General features: G+C 45.4%; 2 protein-coding genes across 5 annotated transcripts in view; one reads left to right on the top strand and one right to left on the bottom strand.

Annotated features, from left to right (window-relative positions):
• Positions 1 to 7921, bottom strand: part of LOC138295285 (NACHT, LRR and PYD domains-containing protein 12-like) — a 157018-nt gene extending 149097 nt beyond the window's left edge. For 2 of the 4 annotated variants that reach the window (XM_069233489.1, XM_069233486.1), the window contains exon 1: positions 7834 to 7921. The gene's annotated coding sequence lies outside the window, so the exon portion shown is untranslated. The remainder of the gene's footprint in view (positions 1 to 7833) is intronic. The other 2 variants (XM_069233488.1, XM_069233490.1) reach the window with 2 other exon arrangements.
• Positions 7922 to 17128: 9207 nt separating this feature from the next.
• LOC138295282 (zinc finger protein 773-like) overlaps positions 17129 to 20839 on the top strand; it is a 93143-nt gene continuing 89432 nt past the window's right edge. Inside the window, exon 1 of the mRNA XM_069233479.1 lies at positions 17129 to 17246. The gene's annotated coding sequence lies outside the window, so the exon portion shown is untranslated. The remainder of the gene's footprint in view (positions 17247 to 20839) is intronic.

The following is a 20839-nucleotide window of genomic DNA, read 5'->3' as shown; positions in this document are numbered from 1 at the left end:
TGCGAAAGCTCTATTGTGAACTTACAGTGGGCTTATGGGACACCCTTTGCTTACCACTGGTTTGCTTTATTGACACTCCCATGTGCTTGCTTCTTACTCAAGGTTTGCTTTCCTATTCTTGTATTTTTGCCCTTCCTGGAGCATGGTCTCTTTATTATATTTTTAATTGGCTGGTGTGAATTATTTTTTTGTTTGCGTTTCTATTCTTGTATTTGTTCCTTCCTGAAGCATAGTGTCTTTATTATCTTTTTAATGGCTGATGTGAATTTTTACACTGCTCAAAAGTAGTGAACCATTTTCTTTGCATTCAGTACTCCATGAGAGTGCATATGTTTTCTAGCTCTTGCCCTCATGTGCTGCTTCCTCTGGGGTACCACTGATCAACCATACAAGAAGATGGGGTTTTGGGACACAAGAACCATCACTATTAAGGCCCTTGCAAACAAGGCTCACCCGAATCTCGTCTCAGTAGTTCCCCAACATGGTATTAAAGCAGGCACAGGCAAATGGAAACCTTAGTAGAGGAACTTGCACCTCTCAAAAGCAAGCAAAGCAGACCCAACCTTTTTCTACCTTGGTTTTTAAGACATTCTTGAGGAAAGGAAGTATCTCAGAAAACTTGAAAAAGAATGGAGAAAATCCCATCTCCACTGAAGATGGTTAGGCTGAGAATTGCAGAATAAACTGCAATGACCACATTTCCAGAGCTAAGTCAGTACATGTCAGATCCCGCATGGACTCGGAAAAGGACAGACCTAAACTTCTATTTGACGTAATAAAGCAGTCAAACAACTCTTCATCTGAAATCACACCTATGTCCTCTGAGGTCTGTTGCAATGAGTTTGTGGAGTTTTACAACAACAAAAAATAAGGGCCATAAACATTTCCCTATTGACACCTAACAATATAGTAAGTCTAATTTAAGTTCTAAAGCGGAGCAGTCCTTGCCCAGTTCTGGGAGATCAGGCAGCTCATTCCAGAACAGGAGCTAAAGTCAGTTTGTCAGGGGTTGGTTCTCTTCAGACTAGACTATGAGAACCGACTCCACTCAGGCATCCCCACAGCACTCTTAGCTCTGCTCGGAGCAGGTCTTCATGCTGCGGCGCGCTTTGTGACCGGACACAAGAAGTTTGCAAACATCTCACCCATCTTGTCACTAAAATGGATTCTTATTGAGGCGAGAGCTCAGTTTAAACCTGGCTGCACTACACCCAAGGCCAACATTCTGAAATAAGAAAGAGGGAGATACTGAAAAAAGAAAACGTGGGGACTGTATTACTCCCACAGGACTTTAATTGAGGCCGAGGCAATTAGTGGCGGGAGAGAGATAAATTAAAGCAGTTTTTGGCTTCCAAATTTGGATTCTATGGCAGGACTGGAGGCTCGGATTATGCTTCTCCTTCTTTGCTGTTTATTACACAATTAACACCCAACATGTCTGTGATGACATCAGTTCCTCTACATCAATCCCGGTGCAGCAGTCTATATAAGCAGCGAGGAACCATAATACGTCCTCTTTCTTTGCTGCTAATGCGACAGATAAGTGCTTTCTTTCTTTCCTTTACTGTAATATTTGAGATATTTCACCCGGCGTTATCGCCGACCTGGGCAACGAGGTGACGCAAATATTTTCATCGCGTGCCGTGCTCACCCACTGATCCTGCTGCATTGTTTAGGCACCTGAGCTGGGTGCAAGGAGGCGGAGGGACGGTGCGCCTCGGCGCGAAGAAAGCTTGTCCTATTTCTGACTCGCTGCCCGCCCGCCTGCGCGCGAAGTGCTGCGGGTCAGTTTCACTGTCAGATAGTGACAGCGAGCCCATGCCTCGACTCAGCTATTTCAGTCAGCTCCCGAGAGTATTTGCGGTTGAGCAAATAACGTCCCTCCTACGCCTGTTGGCCTGAACTGTACCTTGGGCTATTACAGGTTATATCCTGAGGGGGTTGCGCACAATAGTGCCTGATTTGCCTTAAGGCTTCAATCTTCACAGCCTCCTGAGCAAAATATTGATTTGGGGTGCCCCCCCTTAATATACCGGCCTTATTTCATATTTGGACAGCCCTTTCAAGTCCTACTGCCGCATCTGCTGCCTACGAACTACAGACCATGGCGGAGAGGCAGTTTACGGATGAGCCAGCCCTCTATCAGGAGCAGGAAGACCTGCTTTTGGCGGAAGACATTGTCCACGCTTTGGATGCTTCAGTGGCCCAATCAGTTAACAGGGCCCTTGCGGTGGCACTGCAGCCAATTGCTAGACAATTGAAACAATATGCACTGACGGTCCCAGCTTATGGACAGACTAATCCAGGGCCTTCCGCACCACAGACGGACGTCCAGACTTCCCACCCCTCAAATTGGCCCCATGCAGCTCCTTTGGCCTGCCTGTCTCAGGCTATGGTCACTGACCACGAATACTCCGCTCAGCCCTCCACCAGCACTCAGGGTATGCCTCCTCCACCTAACACTCCATCAGATGAGTCTCCTGCCTCACACACTGACTCCAACGAGGACTCACCTCAACCTAAACGGCAACGACATTCTCCTGCGGCCCCCACGCCGACTTTTGAGGCCCCGGAATCCCTTTCCTCTCTTAACTTTGACCCTGAGGCAATAGTACACCCGAGATCCTCAGACTGGACTCCCCTCTCAACGGTCTCTGACTATGTGCAATCACATCTAAGGAAACCCCTGGACAAAGAGGTACGAAACCAACTTAAGTCACTGTGTCCCTGGCCAGATATTCCAAATGAAGTAGCCCTTATACCCAACTTAGACCCCAATTTGGCCACCTTCATTAAGAGGTCTTCCAAAGACCCAAAAAAGGGTATTGACAGGTCCTGGAAAATGTGTCAGGACAAAGTCCTCGATCTGACCGGGCCCCTATGTAAAATCTTAGACCCGGCTGTGTCGGCTAAGGAATCTGGCTCTAGCACCGACCTGGACATTTTGGCAGGATGGGCTCAATGACCACTATGCATGCTCAGGAATGCGAATTGTGCCCTCTCCACTGAAAGGAGAAAATCTATTTTGATGTGTATAGACCCCAAGTTAATAGAATTGGCCACAGTGGAGCCAGGTCCTCTAGCGGACGGCCTCCTCTTTGGGGACAAATTTGTTAAAGACCTGGGGAAGTTTGTCCACACCTTTACGGCGTTGGACAAAGCTCAAACCTCTCTGAACAAGGTCTTCCACCAATGCATTTATTCCAGGGCCGGCAGAAATCGAGGGCGTCTGTCCAGCCGCAATGCCTCTCGCAACTACAACTCATCAGGAAGAGGCTACAAAGTCCAGACCAGAGACACCTTCTATCCTGTGAAAGCGCAATCTGGACGTGGCCGCTTCAATAGTGGCTCCCATCCCCAATACAGCACCAACTTTAACGCCACCACTCAAGGTAAGGCTGATATCCCCTTCAACAGTAGACTTGGGGGGGCAGGACCGGTCAGTTCTTACACAATTGGAGTCTCCTAACGTCCGATCACTGGGTGCTGGAGATGATCTCGGGGTTCCATCTAGAGTTTTTTGGGACACCCCTCCAAACTGTCATACCTCAGCCGATCCTTTTTTCCCGTCTAGACCACGCCTTTAGTCAACAACAAATAGACCAGCTATTAAACAAAGGTGCGATCGCCCCTTGCCGGCCGGATCCATCGGGGTTTTGCAGCAATATTTATGCGGTGAGCAAGAAAGTAGGGGGTTCCCGACTGGTGATAAATCTGAAAGATTTCAACAATTGGATTATTTATCAGCATTTCAAAATGGAGGGGATACATCTACTCAGAGACACTCTCAGGGAAGGGGACTGGATGGTCCAACAAGGATGCCTATTTATCGATCCCAATTTTTCCCCCACACAGGAAATATTTACAGTTTCAGTGGGATTACCAATGGTTCCATTTCAAGGTCCTTCCCTTCGGCCTTCCTTCACTGCCTTGGTGCTTCACCAAGGTCATGCGCCCGGTAGTAGAGAAACTCAGATCCCGGGGAGTTCGGATGATTGTCTATCTAGACGACATCCTTCTCATGGCACAGGACGTTCAGGCCCTGGTGCAACATCTCGAATGGACCATTCACCTTCTACAAAGTTAGGTTTCCTGATCAATGCCTCCAAATCCGAGCTGACACCTGCTCGCCAAATGGAGTTCCTGGGATTCCAGATAGATTCTACCACTTCCTTCCTGTCTCTGCCGGTCCAGAAATTACACTTAATCCAGGAGATCCGGTCAGTCCTTCACAAAGACAGGATTTCTCTCAGGATCTTAGCCACAGAAGTGGGCTTACTGGCATCCTCCATTCAGGCCATATTTCCAGCCCCTTTACATTACAGGGCGCTGCAATGCCTCAAGATCCATCACCTTCAAAAGGGTATAAGTTACGCAGAACTCGTAGATCTCACGCCAGAGACACGCAACGAGTTGCAGTGGTGGCTGGATCACATGACAGCCTGGAACGGCAGGGCCATATTCGGATCTCGCCCGGATGTTATCCTGGAATCCGACACCAGCAGGTGGGGCTGGGGTGCTCGTTGCGGCACCGTCTCCACTGGCGGTCGTGGTCTTGCGACGAATCAGATCTTCACATCAATTGCTTCGAACTACTAGCAGAGTCCTTCGCGATAAGAACACTAGCACTGCGGTCCAGTTGTTGCGTGCTGCTTCGCATGGACAACATATCTGCGGTCCTTTATATCAACAAACTTGGAGGAACAAAGTCTCAGGCTCTACTCCAGATAGCCAAAACATTCTGGCAATACTGCTGCAGAATCGAATTTCAGTAATGGCGGAATATCTACCAGGCCAACTCAATGTAGTAGCGGACTGGAATTCCAGATATCTCAAGGATCCCAGCGAGTGGAAGCTCCACTGTCCGTATTTCAATCGTTACAGACAAGATGGGGTCAATGTCATACAGACCTTTTTGCATCCTGTCTCTCGTACCAAGTAGACCAGTTCTTTTCTTGGAGATCAGACCCCATGGCCATCGCTTCGGATGCGTTCCTACAACATTGGACAGGCCCACTCCTTTATGCGTTTCCACCGTTTATAATGCTTCCGAGAGTAGCATCTCAACAGCGAGCAGAATTAATTCTAGTCTCACCAGTTTGGAGAGCACATGCATTGTTTCCTCTCCTGTTGGAACTATCCCAAGATCTTCCAGTTTCCTCTCCTGTTGGAACTATCCCAAGATCTTCCAGTTCAGATCCCGACCAGTCCCAAGCTTTTATTGGACCCATTGGGACAGCCTCACCCTCTCATTGTCCAGACCAAATTACAGCTCATGGCCAGGCACATTTCGGGCAACGCTGGTGTTTGCTGAGCCTTTTGGAGTGCGCTCTCTCTTTCATCTCTCTGCTTCCTGGGCAGACTCCACTCATAAGCGATATCTATCCGCCTGGCGTAGGTGGGTGGGTTGGTGCAATCCACAGAACCTGGATCCCTTGGGGGCCCACATTACAGATGTAATTAACTTCTTGGCTGAATTGGCTTCAGAAGGCCTGAGTTACTTCTCAGTCAATAATCACAGATTAGCTATCTCTGCTAGACACACCTTTGTAGAGGGGAAGCCAGTAGGGGAACATCTGATGGTGAGTAGAGTAATGAGGGGTATTCGATTGGCTAATCCTCCTCAACCTAAGTATACGTTATTATGGGATGTAGATATCATCCTAAAATGTTTGCAGAGATGGCCATGCAATGCAGATTTATCCAGAAAACAATTATCTGCAAAGCTAACCATTTTGTTATGCCTCCTCTCCTGCAGGAGAGTTCGGTTGTTCACGCCCTGGATATCGCAAGTAGAGAATTCTCTCGTGATGGAGTTACCTTTTCCATATCCCGGAGAACGAAAACATTTTCCAGGCAAGTAAATTATCCTAGTTTTCCTGAGAATCCTAAACTGTGTATTGTACAATGTCTAAGAGAATACGAAGATCGAACCAGGGAATTTGTCAATCTCCTGGGGGTCAACTACTGACTTCTCTGCAGAAGCCGTTTCACCCCGTGTCTTCAGCTACATTGGCGCGTTGGGTGAAGTGAATTCTGTTGGAGGCTGGTATCGACACTTCCAAATTTGGTGCCCACTCTGTCAGAGTGGCAACGGCGTCAAAATCTTACACTCTTGGGTCTCAATTACAAGACATAATGAGAGCAGCAGACTGGTCAAGACTCTACTTTTAATTTTTACTATAAACCTATCCTAGATGTAGCTTCCATTGTTGTACACCAGCTTTAAACAAGCATAATCCGAGCCTCCGGTCCTGCCATAGAATATACACATTTCTAGCATTTGCATCAAGAATTTTCAATTCTATTAAGGACACAGAGGCGAGGATTATCCCACTCTAATAGTCATCATGCCCACCCTTTTTCTTGTCGTGGGCAGCTACTTTTTTCTTATGACTCAAATTCTGAATGTTATTGTTGAATACGTTTAGTCAATTGCATCACGTGTTAGAGTGACATGAATAAGAACATGATGGTCTATTTACGACTCTTATCGGATTGTTTATATGAGGCATTTTGTACACAACAGATGATTATGACAAGAATATGTCTTTGTTTTCGTTTGCAGTTCCAGATCAGAAGACTGGATAACTGAAAGTCTCCAGATTTCTATGCAGAGCCACAAGTTTCTTCGTCTGATCAACTCAGACTGTTCTTTATGATGATTCAACCTGCAGAGCGTGCTTTGAGACTGGTTCTATACTGTTTTTTGGTTTCATAGCAAAGAAAGAGGACGTATTATGGCTCCTCGCTGCTTATTTAGACTGCTGCGCCGGGATTGACATAGAGGAACTGATGTCATCACAGACATGTTGGGATTTGTAGTTTTTTATAAAGATACATTTTTATTGGCTGCGAGTTAATTGTATAATAAACAGCAAAGAGGGAGAAGCATAATCCGAGCCTCCGTGTCCTTGATAGAATTGAAAATTCTTGACCAGAATGCTAGAAAATGTTATAGTCTCCCGCCCATCCACCCAGCTGGACAACTGAAAATTCCACGCGGAAATGGGATTGAAGGAACACACGCTGCCTTCCCTGGGCCCCCGCCTGCAGAGGAGACAATAAATGAGCCGGTCGCTCTCTGGGGAGCGCCCCCGGGGTAGAAGGAAGGGTGATTCGCGTGTTAGAAGAGGCCCTGGGATTACGCGGCTGCAGATGGCCGGCTTCTGCGGCAGCATCGCGTCGTTATTTTCTCATTTTGGTCACTCTGGGCATTTGTGCATCTCATCAGCCCCGGTGGAACACCCGAGCACAGCCACGAGCGACAAACAACACTTTTTGTTCAAATCTGCGGAGCTTTTCCGCGATGCAGGGCTCAGAACTGTCGGGAAGAAACCCGCGCTCCCCGGAGAGCGTGAAGTGTTTCTAAGGAAGAGTCGCCCCGGAAGTAATCCTGCCGCGCCTCATAGACGTCCTAGAGCGTTCGCTGCGCAGTCCGTCGTCTGAGTCACTGACCACGCACGGGGTCAGGAAGCGGCGCCTAGGCGCTCATTGGCTATGTGCCATGGCATAAATTAGCATACGAAGCATACGGTGCTAACGGTGACACCTTGCGCAGCGCGTGTCGTCCACAGCACAGCGCCCTCCGTGTCACCGGAGCCCGCGGCTCACTGGTTGCTGCGGGAGGCAGGGAGCCGACGGGTGGGGTCACCCTCACATTCAGGGTAGTACCCCCTCTCGGGGTCTTCCTCCCGCGGAAGGCGTGGAGTTCTTCATGGTTCTCTTGAGTGAGGAGTGGGATGGCACGCGTATGCGTGACAGGAGTTTCCTCCACTCTTGTTATGTCGGGACATAGACTAGCAGAGTTGTAAGCAACTGGGTGAGAATTACCTGTGCACAGGTCCCTGGGGTTCTTCCTCAAGGCAGCACCATCTCCACCCCAGCTGGGCTTTAACTCCACCACACTTCCGGGGGAGTGAGTGACTGTGACTCACCTCCCTCAGGCCACACTTCCGCTTCTGGTTGGCACCTGTCTCCCTCTGCTGCCAACCTTTCCTCTGAGCAGAGCCAGCACCTTTAACAAGCACACAGGCATCTCTTAGGCCTGGCCACAGACTGCTGCTCATTGAACCTCAGGCTAACGCTCTGCTTTACTGGCATTTAACAAGCACACAGGCATCTCTTAGGTCTGGCCACTGGCTGCTGCTGAATGAACCTCAGGCTAACACACTGCTTTACTGGCACGTGATTGGGAGGTGCTATACTAGCCCTGCAAAGTGCTCCCATTGTTCACGACTCATCACCACTCTACCTGGCACCTCAACAGTCAAGTGCTAAAGAGGTGTGCTTGATGCTCAGGTTGGATCCATTGGTAGGGGAGGCCTGGGCTTGGGCATCAACCCTTCTTTGATCTTCTAGGCTGGCATTTTCTTGGGTAGCAGTTGTATAAGCTAGCCCGTTACCTACTCTTAAGCTCACACCAAAGACCCTGTAAAATAGAGGAAGGAGGCAGATTGTATGGGTAACCCCATGACACATATAGTAGGATCCGATTTACACTGTAAACGCTGACAATTCAGTAGGAAGCAGTTTTACATTGTGAATTCTCTAACAAATAGGAATGGGGTTTACACTATGAATATTGACACAAATACAATAGGAAGGGGTTGTAGACTGAATTCCATGACAAACACCTTAGAGAATACCATGTAACACCACAAGACCTTCATGCACACATGCAGTTCAGGAGGTGCTCTGCAGTTCTAGTTTTCATTGTTAACATTTATTTTTATAGTTAGTACTTAGTTCTAAGTCAATGAAAGTATATTTTTTCTTTATATAAAGAAAAAATATTGGCTACGCATTGACTTATTGTGTTATTTTGTGTGACTCAGTCCTGAGTTTCTAAACTACGCCACACATCCTGAAGATTGAATGTTCAGAGGGTATACGTGGTGCTCAGTTTCTGTCTACTAGTAATGTGGGCCCAGGACACTTAGGAGCATATTTATGAGTGGTTTACGCCATGCTTGCACCATGCAACACAGTACATGCGTGGTGCAAACCACTAACTAATATTTTTGAAGCCACGCAAAGCCAATTTGCGTAGCTTTGAATACCTTCAAAAATATAGAGCAAGGCAGTGCAACATGCTGCTTTGCCTTACTCTGCACAAAGGAGGCATTCCATAAGCATTGCATGGGTTTTCTGACACAACTGCCATGGTTTTTGATGCATTGCCAAATTTACCAAATCTCATAATCCCGGGAATGCACCAAAAAGATAAACCTCCCCAGGAGAGGTGTAACAAGAAGAAATATCTTTATTTCTCCTTGTTCGTTTTTTCCTCCTCCTATCTGTGAAAAGCCTCTCAGGATTGCTTTTGTGCAGGAAGGTGCCCCTTCCTGCACAAAAACAATCCTGCTTGCAATGCAGGCACCCTTGCACGATGGTGCAAGGGTGCCTATGTTGGTGCTAGGCTGCCAAAAGGCCACCAGCACATCGACAAAGGACAGGAATGTGCCGTATTGGATACATACAGCATATTCCTGCCATTTCCCTGTGCCGCAGGGCAGCCAGCAAGGTGACTTGCTGAGCTGCCCTGCGCCACAAAACCTATAAATATAGCCTTAATTTGTTGTAAGTGAAGACAAGTAACTATTCCCTCAGTCCTCCCATACCCCACCACAACTTTCATTTTCCACATTCATATTTGAACTGCAATGGAGGTGCACTGTTTTTGCACATTGACACAAAAACAAACTGCCCAGGTACTAGCCGGCTCCCTCAGCACCCCTCCTGTGACCCGGCAAGTGCCGATAGCTGCAGTGCTGCTTGTCGCAGAAAGAACAGCTATAGCGTACCACGCTGCATGTGCCAGAAGCAGCAGGGCCAGTATAGCATGGCACAACACTGTGCAATCACTACGATTAAGCTGGTTGCCTTGTCCAAATGTACTGATGTAGCAGAACTTTATGTGGGTTGGAGAGTGGCGTGGGCGGCACCAAAGAAATCACTGTGGTATGCTCCATCTTCGGTATGGATCATGTTGTCTAATGTTGTGAGCACTGACCAGCATCCCAAAGAGGCCTCCGCGGGCGATGATTGTGGTGGGTGGGGTCTGTCCTCACTATACTGGCCCATCTAGTGTGTAAATATGATTCTCTTTGGTGCATGGCAGTGCACATGCTCTTTGGAAAATGTGCTGGATAGTGATTCTGCATAGTGGCCAGAGAGCAGCTGCTAGAAACTATTGCAGAGTTGTTCGTATGAGTCCAGGCAGAGTCCCTGAGCAGAAGGTGAGTGTCTGCGAGCACAAAAGGGCCCAGTAAGAGGGGACTGAGACTCTTATCCGTGGCATTAACTAACATTGGCAGCACCAGTAAACACAACCAGTTGCGTACATGATGTGTAGAGGTGACTGATCCCTGCAGGGGGATGCTGAATGGAGGGAGGCTGCTAGTGGTCACTGGAGAAGAATTCATGAAAGTAAATAATGCCCGACAATCTTTCAAGCAGCATCTTCTTGGATGCTGTGCTGAGATGTTGATCAGTGTAGCAGTAGGGAAAGATGCGGAAGACATTGTAACGCGAAGGGTTAATTAGCTTGAACAGTGTAGATGAGCGTGATGCCTGCCGAAGCCAGAACAACGTGAAAGAAATTCACAATGTTCGCTTTCAAGCTTGTTTTCTTTTGACATTCCATAGATAAACTTATTCGCAGCTGCATGTGTGAGAAACAGGCTGTAAAGGAGAGTCAGTCTCAGCCTTGAGAACGAGACCACAGTAAAAGATGGAATGAAAACAATGGCCAGGGAATGGCAAGGCAGCCAAGAGACATATACTGATAACATACATAGCTAGAAAATACTGGAAGGGAGTAGAATCCAAGCTTCAGGTTATTTAAACACTGAAAGGTGGGTGAGGGAATTTTGAAGCTCGCAGATGGAGTTATGAAACTGTCATCTTCAGACCCAGCGCTGCCTCCCTGTTTTGCTGTTCCAAGACCGTGATTCTCGAGGGGGAGAGAGGTCCAAGCGGGCGGTAGAGGGCTTCCCAGTACTCGTGGACTAAGTGACTAAGTTAAGTTCCACCCAGGGATGAAAGGCTTTTCGTTTCTCTGCTCTATTATTATGATTGATTATTATACTTGCACTGTGTTTATAATCTGAGAAATTCAGCTCATTTATAGTTCTTTTCCTGCTTTACTGAACATCGTAGTGTGAGTCTGCCACAGTAACTGAAATGTGCATTTTAGTGTGCAGTAAATCAAAGCTTATCTGAAGTGCTCAACTCGTTAATATTCTGCTCCCTGAACATCGTAGTGTATCACATGTTGGTATACAGTTATTCCAAGTTTATATCTGTCAATGAACTCTGTACTCAGACGTATGCATAGATGCTCTTTGTAGTGTACTGATATATAAACATTTATATAGATATTTTTTTTATTTACTATTCTTACTCTGTCAATGAACTCTTTGCTCATTCATATACATAGATACTATCTGTAGTGTACATATATATGAATAGGTGCTTTTCATTGTCATGCTTATTTCACTATTGTTAATGTGCTAAATGCCTGCATTTATCTGAAATTGTAGTAAAGCCAAATTTATTCATAATTTGCGTGTGGTCCTTCATTGAGCGTCCTTATTGACTTATACCGAACAGGTGAACCAGCCACCTGGATAGAACAGATGTCAACCGTTGAATCTCTTACCAATATGTTTTCTTGTCATTGCTGCCACAGTACATTCCATAGCCCCTTGGGTACCCCTGGTGCTTAAGAAATCCAACCATGCCAGGCACTTTACATTAGAGAGCCTTCTAAACAACTTGTGTCTTTTACAGGGATTCTGGTGAACAGTCACCAGAACCTCCTATTAACTTCAGTTGTAGCACAGTGGACTAGCTGATTTTTGTGGCATTTGCCCATCACTGCCCCGTAATCCCCCTTTGAGAGTCCATTGCTTGCTACCTTTTAGTTTGGCCCTCCATTGCACTCTTGGAAGGTGGGTCTGCTGGTAATTCTGTAGATCCTGAGAAGGTTTGTAGTAGATGTCGGAACCGTGTATGTCCCTTACATAAGAGTAGAACAGATCTCAGGTAGTACAAACAAAAAATACCTTGTATCTTTAAAGTCTAACCAACCAAAGATGGTGGCTTCCAAGTGAGAGCAAGCAAGAGGCCGACTGTTAACACCACACACAGAGTCCCTCCACAGTGGATCCAAGGGCCACGAACTTGGTTCATTGAAAATACTCTTCATAGACTTGAGGGTTATGGAGAACTATAGTGCTTGGGTGTAGGGATCATAGTCACATTTGCTTTTCATCGTGTATGACTATTTTATGTGTAGTGTTCTCGAGAATATTGTTTTTTACCAGGAAATAAGGCCCCCGGACTGATATCACTCATTAAAACCACATATGGCCCTGGTGAATTATTTTGAAAATGTGTTGAAGGGTCAGTGGGAGCAATTCACATGTACATTACTCCATGTAACACATTATCTGTAATTGTTCCTTTGCCTACAATTAGGACAAGTGAATTTACAAAAACAAAAACTTCATGACGTCATCTTAGGGAAATTCCAGTTGTTATTCTTCAGTTTACAAGAAATCACATAATACAAGTTTCTTGTAGACAGCTAACACCCGATTTGTGGAATTCCTTTTTATCAAGGCAAATAGGTGAAGCTGACATCAGAAAGTTACAAGAATAAAGAGGTTTGCAAAACACTTTTCATTCGAATTATACATTTAGTCATTCCCACAGGGTTTTCAAAATACTGTAAGCCTATAAAGTTCCTCCACACATTGTGTGTAGGTGCTCTTGTCCACAGTGAGATTCAGTGCCTGATTTATAGTTTGGCGGAGGGGTGACTCCGTCACAACGGTGACAGATAGCCCGTCCACTGAAATCTATTCCCAGTATAGCCCATGGGATTTAAATGTCGGCGGATGTGGTATCTGTCGCCGTTGTGATGCCAAACTCTAAATCAGGCCCTAAATTAGTGGTTTGTAAACATTTTAATGCAGCGCCCTCCCCAGTGGAAAAACTAACTCATCGGGCCCCCCTCCAAATTTTTCACAATTATTCTATTAAATTGGCAATTTTAAATATATCTAGACTTATTTCAACATTACAGTTAAGGTCTGATGCTGTTTTAAAAATGCAATCAAATACATGATGCCAAACATACTGCTCTGGTCAGGCAGGCCTCACGTGTAAAAGTATATACAGTATGAATATTAGAAATGAGGGTGGGGGTTTTGAAGAGTATTTGGAGCCCCTTCCCTTTTGACACATACTTCTTGCTTGAATATAAATGACAAAACGTTTGTGATGGCCCTTACAGAGCAATTTACTGCTGCTCATTTTTTTCAGCTTAAAACAAACCACTGTTATCAACCGAATGCTTTTTGTGGGCCCCTAGACCTAGAATGCTTTTTGTGGGCAGAGCCTGCCCCCCCCCCCCCTTGGAATCATTTGTGCCCCACCCCCCAGGGGGCCCATCCCCTAGTTTGAAGACCCCCTGCCCTAATGATTGTCAGACAGGGTCACCACTCAGCTAACATGAAGTTGTAGTAAGTGGTTCTTGGATCTCAGGTGAAGGATGGAAAGAGGGCTTCCAGGCACTGTGGCCACTGATCTGGACTCCTTGGACTCCTGGAGGCCTCACAGCAGGCAGGATCAGCAGCAAACAGGGAGGTAGAATTTCAGCTGGGCATTAATCTTCGTTTTTAGCATGAACCTGACACTCACCAACAGATGACAGGTTTTAAAAGAATGCTGGGTTTTTCAAAATAAAATAGATGTATGTTTATTACAAAAAAGTGGGCAGACAGGATATTTTTTCTGCTGAGTCAGCATTGCATATGTTAGACAAATTACTTTATTGTGAGAGATAGGTAGGAGAGTACTAAAACATGGTGTTCCTCTTATTGCATGCAACACAAAATTGTGACCTGTGGATGAATACAATTTGTAATAGCACCTTCTAAATGCGTTTAGTTTGCTGTATAATTTGGTCCAGCTTTGCTGTATCATTACCTGTCATACTTCACAGCAGTGACAATTGTTCGACCTGAAAAAAAGACAATAAGACCAACATCGTCACATGTCATAATCACCTGCCTCAGTGGATGAAAATAGAGCTTCCTGGGTTTTAATGGTGCTAAAGCCAACATCCTGACATTGAACAGTACCAAACTTACCTTTAAATAACGACAAGGCTTGGTGCGTGTAGGAGGCTGGCCTGGCTTATAGTGGGTACCTTGTGGTACTTACACCCTGTGCCAGGTCCAGTTATCCCTTATTAGTAGAATAGAAGTGTTTCTAGCAGCTTAGGCTGATAGAAGGTAGCTATGGCAAAGCAGCTTAGGCTGAACTAGGAGACATGCAAAGCTCCTACTATACCACTTATATAGCACAATATCATAAGAAAACACAATTCTCAGATTTACTAAAAATAAAGGTACTTTATTTTTATGACAATATGCTGAAAGTATCTCAGTGAGTACCCTCAGTTAGAAGATAAGTAATATACACAAGTCATATGTACACAAACCCAAAACAGGTAAGTAATAGTAAGAAAAGTAATGTAAACAGTGTAGAATTACAATAGGTGAACATAGGTCTAGGGGCAACACAAACCATATACTCCAAAAGTGGAATGCGAATCACGAATGGACCCCAGACCTATGGGAGCTTGTAGAGGGTCGCTGGGGCTGTAAGAGAGCAGTCAGGGTGTCCAAGATACCCCACCCAAGACCCTGAAAAGTGGGAGTAAAGTACACCTACTACCCCAATAGGACACAATAGTCATGATAGGGGGATTCTGACAGAATCACAAACACTAGCAAAGCACTGAAGACCGATTCCTGGACCTGCGGACCTGCAAGGGGACCAAGTCCAAGAGTCGCAATAGTGTCCAGGGGGGGCAGGAGCCCAGTAAACCACGGATGAAGGTGCAAGAAGGCTGCCTCTGGGTGGAAGAAGCCAAGGATTCTGCAACAACGAAAAGGGCTAGGAACTTCTCCTTTGGATGGAATATGTTCCACGGCGTGCTGGAGGTTGCAGAAGTACCGCAACCAAGCCTTTCTAGCTGCAGGGGTCGCGGTAGAGGTTTTTGGGTTCTGCTTGGGACCAGGAAGGACCAGGATGTCGCCCCTTGGAGGAGGAGACAGGGGGGCGCTCAGCAACTCAGAGAGCCCCCCACAGAAGCAGGCAGCACCCGCATAAGTACCGGAGCAGGCACTTAGAAGATTTGTGAACCGGCATCCACGCTGAGTAACAAAGGAGGGTCCCACGACATCAGAGTCCAACTCAGAGGGTTAAGCACTGCAGGACGGAGGCTAGGCTGTGCACAAAGGAATCCTTGGAGAAATGCACAGAAGCCGGAGCAGCTGCAAATCACGCAGTACACAGGTTTCCAGTCTAGCGTGGGAAGGCAAGGACTTACCTCCACCAAACTTGGACTGAAGGATCACTGTACTGTGGGAGTCACTTGGATATAGCTCCTGTGTTCCAGGGACCACTCTCGTCGACATGAGTGGGGACCCAGAGGACTGGTGATGCAGAAGTTTGGTGCCTGCGTTAGCAGGGGGAAGACTCTGTCAACCGACAGGAGATTTCTTCAAGATTTCCAGTGCAGGGTGAAGGCAGACAGCCCTCAGAGCATGCACCACCAGGAAGCAGTCGAGAAAGCCGTCAGGATTAGGCACTACAATGTTGCTGGTAGTGGTCTTGCTACTTTGTTGCGGTTTTGCATGCGTTCTGGAGCAGTAAGCAGTCGATCCTTGGCAGAAGTCGAAGAGGGAAGTGCAGAGGAACTCTGGTGAGCTCTTGCATTTGTTATCTGAAGAATACCTCAGAGGAGAGACCCTAAATAGCCAGAAAAGGTGGTTTGGCTACCAAGAAAGGAGGATTGGCTACCAAGAGAGGTAAGAGCCTATCAGAGGGGGTCTTTGACGTCACCTGCTGGCACTGGCCACTCAGAGCAGTCCAATGTGCCCCCGACACCTCTGTTTCCAAGATGGCAGAGGTCTGGGACACACTGGAGGAACTCTGGGCACCTCCCCTGGGAGGTGCAGGTCAGGGGAGTGGTCACTCCCCTTTCCTTTGTCCAGTTTCGCGCCAGAGCAGGGCTGGGGGATCCCTGAACCGGTGTAGACTGGCTTATGCAGAGATGGGCACCATCTGTGCCCATCAAAGCATTTCCAGAGGCTGGGGGAGGCTACTGCTCCCTAGCCCTGACACCTTTTTCCAAAGGGAGAGGGTGTAACTGTCAAAGCCCAGCTCACCTGAGTCCTTGTTCAGTTCTGGTGGAGGTTGAAGACAATCCGACCCCACCCTGAAACTGCTTGCTCCAGCACACTAGTTTTTAAAACAGTGCACTAAGAACAGAAGCTCAAGGGAAGGGGGGAAGTGGATAAAATAAAATAAAGAGACAACACCGTTCTTGCGTTTCCACTGTTGAAGTGCTGCACAAATCTGCGGCCCTCTCTGACTTTTGTAGAAACTGGTGCCTAATGAAACATAAACAAAGAACAGATAAGTACAACCTATTCCTAACTGGGTTCCTGACTATCCCTTTATTTATTAGAAATTTTCTTTAAAAGTACCTCTTGGATCCTGGTCTCTAGTTTCCAGGTTTGGAATGTGTTACTGCTCTGGGATGTGCTTTCTATTACTCTAAAGCTTCTAAAACATTAAACAAATACCGTTATCAGAATTATCAATATCAAACATTCATCTTAATATAACTAAAGCCTAAATTCCCAATAGCAGACTCACTTTTCCCATATTTCCAGAATCTTTTATAAAACAAATACTGTACTTTTACGTCAAAATACAGCATGTAATTTGTGCAAGTCCTTGATTTACTGTTTGCCTTGCTGTTAATGGTTTCCACGGTTCGATTCTTAAAAGTTCCATAAAAAAAAAAAAAAAAAAAATGTTTGCTTCACAAAGTTCCGCAAAGTATTCTTGTAACAAAGAGTTTGAATCACAATGTTCGTGGAAGGTATCTTGTTTCAAATTGTCTATACACGAATCCAGAAATTGTTGTCAAAGTTCTTTCAGGTAATAAAAGTTTTGCACTTACTTGTTGCTGGCAAGAGATACTGATCAGTCTAACCTTGTCTTCTTTCTCTTTTGCAGGTTGCTTGTAGGAGAGAGGCTAAGGCAAGGAGGAACCGGAAACCGGAAGAAGGAAGAGCCAGCAGCTGCGCCCATTGAAGCCAATGAAAGTCTGTAGAGAGCAGGAGTGCCAGCGCCGAGAGATCTGTCCTCAGGTAAGCGGGAGGTAAACGAGCACAAGCACTGGGTGAGGCTCGGGGGCTGCCTTTTATAGACAGGGCTGGGTGTGGTCCTCACATGCTGCACATGTTCTTGAAAGGTGTGCAGAGCTGGGTGTGGTTTGAAGAGCTGGGTGTGGTCCTCACATGCTGCACATGTTCTTGAAAGGTGTGCAGAGTTTCAGTTATTATGCAAATGAGTTAAATTAACACATGGCCTAGAGAGGAGTGTTTTAAAGAAGCCTTGGTAAAAGCAAGGCCCAATGTGTAAACAAAACAGCACATTAAACAACATACACAGAAGCCTAGGGGGGGGGGGAAGGTGAGATAACAAGAAAGGCTTTCAATAGTAAGTTTAAAAGGGAGCTATTACAGAACCCACTAGTGCAGTGAGAGGGGACATGCTCTTTGCTGTGCACAAACCCTAACAGTTGCCCCCCTCAAAGGCCCTCCTACAGGACGGGGTTTTCCTGGATTTTTTAAATAAAACCGTCTAATCAGCTGTGGGGCATGTACATATGATGCTGGTTCCCATGAATTCTCAGATTCATCATATCCTTTCCATTCTACTAAATAAAACAGACGTCCACTAATTCTTTTTGAGTCTTTTATGCTTTTCACTTCATATTCTAAATTTCCCTTAATTGGTATGGGTGGAGGTGGTGGTTCAGGTCGGGTTTTTGGATTGTACGGCTTAAGCAAGGACACATGGAATGTAGTATGTACTGGATATTCTTTTGGTAAATCTAATTTTACTGTTACCGGGTTTACTATGGCAGTTATACTAAAGGGTCCAATGAAACGTGGTTGCAGCTTTCGGGATCCCTCTATGTTTAGGTTCTTTGTGGAGAGCCATACCTTGTCACCGATTTTATACATTGGGGCCTCAGATCTGTGTTTGTCTGCTTGTCTTTTCATGCTTTCCTTGTACTTTAATAAATGTTTCCTGGCTTTGTCTTGTATGTCACCTAACCTCGTTAGTCTATCCGTTACTGTAGGTAACAGAGAATCTTCTAACAAAATGGGTATAGCTCTTGGATGATACCCCTGCAAGAAATAGAATGGTGAGCAAAGTAGAGCTGAATGCTCAGTATTATTATAAACAAACTCCGCTACAGGGAGAGCTTCCAACCATTCACTAGAATAATCAGCCAATAAACAACGTAGTGTTTGAAGTAAGGTTTGGTTAAGTCGTTCAGTCTGTCCATCTGTCTCTGGGTGGAAAGCAGTGGATAATGCCACATCTATTTTCAGTTTTTTACATAATTTTTTCCAAAATTTAGAGTTGAACTGGCTCCCTCGGTCTGACACCACTTTGCTTGGCAAACCATGTAAACGCACAATTTCCCTTATAAAAATATCGGCAAATTCTGCCGCCGTGGGTAATTTCCGTAATGGTACAAAATGTGCCATTTTAAATAAAAAATCCACTATAACCAACACTGTTGTGAAAGATTTTACAGGTGGTAAACCTACAATAAAGTCTACGCTCACAGTGTGCCAAGGTCGTTTGGGTGTTGGCATTGGTATTAACAAGCCGTCAGGGGCCTTATGAGAAGATTTATGTCTTGCACAAATTGGACAGGTAGTGACAAATTGCTTAATGTCCTTTCTTATAGTGTCCCACCAAAAGTGTTTTTGCACATTTTCCAGGGTTTTTACCCAACCAGGATGACCTGCCAACGGTGAGGCGTGATGCCAAATTATCACCTGTGTTTGTAATTCAGAGGTGGGCGCTAACAGCATGTTGTCGTGATACATTAAACCTCGTTGTATTGTGTTATGGGAATCCTTTAACCAATCCTGAGGTGCTATTTGCATGTGTGCATTATATAGATCTGTGATGAAATCCTTCTGTTGTACTGGTGCCAAAAACTTTTGGGGAGGAATAATGGGTTCTCCTATTTTATCTTGTTTCATGTCTGAAGTATGTCCGTATCTAGATAACACATCAGATTGAATTTGTTGTGCACCTGGTCTATAGGTTATTACAAAGTCAAATGTGCTAAAAAAAATTAACCAGCGCATCTGACGTGGTGTTAGTGCTTTAAGTGATCCAAAAAACTGTAGGTTCCTATGGTCAGAAAAGATTGTAACTGGGTACTTGGCTCCCATTAAATGGTGCCTCCATTCTGAAAAGGCTACTTTGATAGCTAGTAGTTCCCTTTCAGCCACAGTGTAATTTTGTTCAGCTGGTAATAACTTTTTGGAATAGAAGTCTATAGGATGTAACTGGCCATCTACTGCATCTCGTTGAGAGAGAACTCCTCCTAAAGCTACTTGTGAAGCATCCGCTTCAACAAAAAAAGGCAAGTCAGGATCAGGATGTTTCAGAATTGGGGCTGAAGTGAACTTTTGTTTTAGGAGTTGAAAGGCGTGTGCCGCCTCATCAGTCCAAAGAAATCGTTGCCCTTTCCGCAACAAGGTAGTTATTGGGGCCGCAATGTCTGCAAAATGTGCAATAAACCTCCTATAAAAATTGGCGAAACCCAGAAATTTCTGAATATCTTTTATAGAGGATGGTTCTGGCCAATCAGCAATAGCACTGATTTTCTTTACATCCATAGTTATTCCTTGAGGTGACAGGCAGTATCCTAAAAAGTCCACCTTGCTGACATTAAAAGTACACTTTTCTAACTTAGCAAAAAGATGATTTTCTTTTAACTTTGATAATACTGCACGAACATGTTGGGTATGTTCTTCTGAGTTCTTAGAGTAAATGAGGATGTCGTCTATGTATACTATGACACAAACGTCCAGGAATTCGTGTAGGACCTCATTTATAAAGAACTGAAAGGCCGCAGGGGCATTACATAACCCAAAGGGCATTACTGTGTACTCAAATAAACCAAACTTTGTCTTGAAAGCTGTCTTCCACTCATCCCCCTCTTTTACTCGGACCAGGTGGTAAACTCCCCGCAGATCTAGTTTAGTGTATACAGTAGAATGTCTTAATTGATCCAACAACACAGGTATTAGAGGAAGAGGATATTTATTCTTTATTGTAGCCTTATTTAGTCCTCTATAATCGATACACGCGCGCAGGGATTTATCCGGCTTCGGGATAAAAAAGAGTGGAGATGACACCGGAGATGTGGAATGACGGATGAACCCAGACTGTAGTAGGTCATCTAGGTAGGTTCTTAAGTATTTGGTTTCTTCGTCAGTCAAAGCATATACTCTGTTATTAGGTAAAGGGGCCCCTGGGATAAGATCTATACGACAGTCATAAGACCTATGTGGGGGCAGCACACTAGCCTTTACTGGATCAAAGACGTCTTTAAAGTCAGAATATTCAGGAGGGAGACTTGGTTCATCTTGTGTAACACTAGCACAGTGTAATACTGTGCTCTGCTCTGTACCTGCTTCTTGATAGCAATTGGTTCTACAGAAAGAGGAATCCAAAGTAACAGTTCTATTCACCCAATCAATTTTTGGGTTATGAGTTGTTAACCAGGGTACCCCGAGAATCAAACCAAAATTAGGAGTATCTATCAGATCAAAGCTAATCACCTCTGTGTGCCCGTTCTGACAGATCATAACAAGTAGACTTGTTTGTTTTGTGATTAATCCAGAGGTCAATTCTGACC

This window comes from Pleurodeles waltl, chromosome 5 (genome assembly GCF_031143425.1).
Source record: "Pleurodeles waltl isolate 20211129_DDA chromosome 5, aPleWal1.hap1.20221129, whole genome shotgun sequence".
Lineage (NCBI taxonomy): Eukaryota > Metazoa > Chordata > Amphibia > Caudata > Salamandridae > Pleurodeles > Pleurodeles waltl.
Note: the sequence above shows the minus strand (reverse complement) of the source record. Positions and strands in the feature narration are given on the sequence as shown.